Genomic DNA, 4,383 nt, shown 5'->3' with positions numbered 1-4,383 from the left:
TTTTTCCAAACTCAATCTGGACTGAATAACACATCCACTGCTACTGCTTAAATTCAATTCATTTTTTGCATATATATAGCTGAGATTAGTCTTTGCATTTAGTGTTAGTTCAGACTTGAGATTATATAAAATAACTCCTTTTGTTTGACATTCATCTAACAATTAATAGTAGAAATAATGTTATTATATCACCTTTTGAATCCATTAATTTAATACTTAATATTTTGGGAAATGTAGTACATATCATTAAATAGTATTTTCTTCCTTTAGAAAAGAATGGTAAAGTTTGAGTTGATACCAAATTTAAGAAAATAAAGAAAAAAAATTTAATTTTATAGCATTAAATTAAAGTTATGTTAAATATATTAAAATGTGCTTTAATATGGAAATTTAAATATGTCACGTGAAAATTTGAAATTTAAGTATTATAAAAAAAATGAGTCCTTTTTTAAATAATAGACTAAAAAGGAATTAATTTTTGTGAAGAGAGGGAGTAGTATCGTATAGCAAGAATCAAATGAACCAAAATTGACGAATAATTTATTGATTTTCCAAACTAGATAAATATTATTAGACATTTATTTTTAGTATGGTGGACAAATACAGATGAATAAAAAAGTATGAAACTATGAAAATAATATTTTTTGTTTTAATTTATGTGATATAAATAAAATTCAGAGAGTTTAATAAATTTTTATTTTGAGATACTTTAAGCTATTAATTATTATAATTCATAATATTTTTTACGTAATTCTCTCATATGTTTTTCTAAACTTGTAAGTTGTTGTTATTTTGATTTATAGTGCTTTTTATACATTTTCAATAATATATATTACCTATCCTGTTTCAATTTATGTAGCATTTATGAAATTGAGGGTCAATCAAATTTTTTATATGACTTTTAAATATTTAAGTTGTTAGCTATTGTAAAAGTTGTTACTCCTATTTCATATTATATTGTTAATTATTGTGATTTATGTTATTTTGGAAGATAAAAACTAATGGGACCCATCCTATATTCAGCTTCCATAGGGATATGCTTTGTAATTAGGTGGTAAAAGGATGGGCTTTTTTTTTAGAGCTTTTGATGGAGTCCAATTATAATTAAGCATAAAAGATAGAACAACTTTCACGGCAGACACAAAATTTAAATTTGTCTACTGTAATAATGTTTGCATAATTGTGCTCTATAACAAATATATATATGTATGTATGTATGTATGTATGTATAATTCGCTATACATATACAATTGAAAGTTATGCCTGTTTTGCTATACATATATACAAAGAAGCAATTGTATAATTCGTTGGCTCCTCTTCAGATTTGTATACAATTAAATTGAATTGTATAAAACGAGAAAGAGAGAAATTATATACAATTTGAATATGTATAAGACAAGAAAGAGAGAAAGGCAAAGGATACTTGGGCAGGGAATATACAATTGAATCGAATTGTATAAAACGAAAAAGAGAGAAAATGCAAAAGAGATTTGGGAAGGGAAATATTTTTATTATATAATTATAAGTGTATAGGTCGGAGATATATGTATTTGCATGTGTATATATACAATTTTCTCTCGTTTTATACTAACAGAAATCAATTTATACAATTCTATTGTATAAAGCGAGAGAGGCGAACGACATTGACAAACAGTTTGCTAAGGAACACAAATAAATCAAACGGTAGCTACTGAATTTATTTCACATTATTACTTTGTTATTCTATACAATTATCCCTAAAAGATAACTATGCTAAGCAACTTTACCTAATAAAACCTTGTGAAGACTTAAATACCCTCAAACTTTTATTTAGTGTAGTTTCACGAGTCTAGTACATAGGATCCAACTATTTTCTCCTAAATTATACAAATATACGCACATATGTTGGTATTCATTTTTTAAGAATTGCGTATATTTTCTGCAACCAACTATTTTCTCCTAAATTTTACATCTCCATATATTATTTCTTTTCACATTATTTCAAATTCCTCAGAGTGGTTGTACCATGAATACACCAATTAAATTTGCTACAAAAATTAGCATACGACATACTACTGATGATAAGCATGACTTAAATATTTTGGAATCTTCTGTGTCATGTGTCACATACAAAAATTATGTTTACTGTTCGGAAATACTCTTGCAACTTCATTTGTTATAGCATAATCTTGATCTGTTATGATTGTATGAGGCATGATTCCGAACATTGTCTCTTGTCAAGTACGAAGTAATCACTCAAAAGTATCTTGAGTTTCATCCCAAAGTATAGCATAACTAAATAAAATACTTATAATGATTGTTAACTCCAGTAAATGAAATGAATTATGCATCTCATATTTATTTGCCAAATAAGTAGGATAAAAACAACTACTCTCCCAAAATTCTTATAAGCAATCCTAGATGTAGCATCAACCCAAAATAATTAGCTAGATGACCATCTATATCTATTTGAATTGCATAAAAGAAACCTGGATTTTTAGAATGACGCGTTTGGAATTATTGAAGCATTAATTGTGCATTTTTTTTCAAGATTTTTTTGTCTTCTAGTTTGCAAATAATTCTGGATATCTTGGCTTGTTAAATCTAGTCGATCTACACCCCAAACTTGATTCATCAACACTGATGTTATTTTACTTGGACGAACTCCAGAGTTATCAAGTAAATCAATAAGATTCTTTTGGGCATTTTTTTCTGTTTGATCACAAGAATTTTTGACTATTTAGAGATGCAAGTTCATGATTGTGCTTAGCAACAAGCTTACAAACAATCCAAACACCTTCGTTCTTCTTTGAACAAAATCCTTGCTTAGAACAGACAAACTCTTGATCAATTATTGATTTATCTTTTCTAGACTTAGTCATACAAGCTCGACACACACTAAAATCATTACGAATCTACAATGAGCATAATCGAGATAAAATTTAAATAAATCATCAAATGACTGAAACTCCTTATAGATATAGGGGTCTCTTGAATTTTCAACTCCTATTTCGGAAACAATCTGTCTTGTTTCTTACCTATCACTTTCTTCTAATGAAACTTCAACTTTTGTATTTTGCTCATCTAAATTTGAGTTTTACATTAATGCTGCAAAATACATTTATGAATATTAGATAGCTTAAAATTATGAATATGTTTATTTATTTATTCAGCACTTCCTTTGTAAAATATATTCAGTAGTAAAAGTTCAATTAATATTAATTTCTTCGCAATAACTTAAAAAAGTAGAATAGAAGAATTGGAGACGATATGACAATACTATAAATGTAATATTTACCTTTCTACACGCTATATTCACCTATTTTTATACATTGAATTATTTTGCTAATGAAGTTTCGTCCAAAATAGTTTTTTATCTTATAGACAAGAAAATATATGAAATCTGTTCTTGCGACATACTATTGAGTAGAGAAAGTTTGTCAAGTTTAAGAATGTTTGATGTTCTAAAATTATTTCTTACCAGGTTCAGAAAGTATAATGTTTAAGAATTATTTTTTTTTAGTTTATTTTCTTAAATTTGGTATCAACTCAAACTTTCCCATTCTTTTCTAAAGGAAGAGAATACTATTTAATGATATGTACTACATTTCCCAAAATATTAATTATTAAAATTAATGGATTCAAAAGGTAATATAATAACATTATTTCTACTATTAATTGTTAGATGAATGTCAAACAAAAGGAGTAATTGTATATAATCTCAAGTCTTAACTAACACTAAATGCAAAGACTAATCTTAGCTATATATATGCAAAGAATGAATTGAATTTAAACAGTAGCAGTGGATGTGTAATTGAGTTTGGAAAAAATGGTTTCACATTTACAAGTACAAAACATAGAGCCCCAAAATCCAATCTTGAATTTTGATGCCCTTCTATGTAAGGAAGATCGATTAGATGAGGGAGATTTGGGAGGAGGATACCATTCAGATGAAAGAAATCGGAATGTGAAAAAGATTTCACCATTCTTAGAATGTGACATGTTTTGGGAAGATGGTGAGGTTGAATCTCTGTTATCAAAGGAAAAACTGAATCTTTTTGATTGTACTAGTTTAGTTTCAGATGGGGTTTTGTTGGGGCTAAGAAAAAAGTCCTTGGAATGGATGTTGACTGTCATTGACCACTATGGTTTCAATGCTTTGACTGCTGTGTTAGCTGTCAACTATTTTGATAGATTTATGTCTCGAGTCGGTTTTCAGAAGGGTCAGCCATGGATGAGTCAGCTTGTTGCGGTTGCTTGTCTTTCCATTGCTGCTAAAGTAGAGGAGATTCAAGTGCCCCTTTTGTTAGGCCTTCAAGTATGTCACCATGTTTTTTTAATGATAAAAAGCATATCTAAACTATTCTTTTTTGATCTTTATATATATATATATATATATATATA

At 27.7% G+C, this 4,383-nt stretch overlaps 1 pseudogene; it reads left to right on the top strand.

The window, feature by feature from the left end:
• Positions 1 to 3,808: 3,808 nt before the first annotated feature.
• LOC107009998 overlaps positions 3,809 to 4,383 on the top strand; it is a 2,210-nt pseudogene continuing 1,635 nt past the window's right edge.

Source organism: Solanum pennellii, chromosome 2 (assembly GCF_001406875.1).
Source record: "Solanum pennellii chromosome 2, SPENNV200".
Lineage (NCBI taxonomy): Eukaryota > Viridiplantae > Streptophyta > Magnoliopsida > Solanales > Solanaceae > Solanum > Solanum pennellii.
Note: the sequence above shows the minus strand (reverse complement) of the source record. Positions and strands in the feature narration are given on the sequence as shown.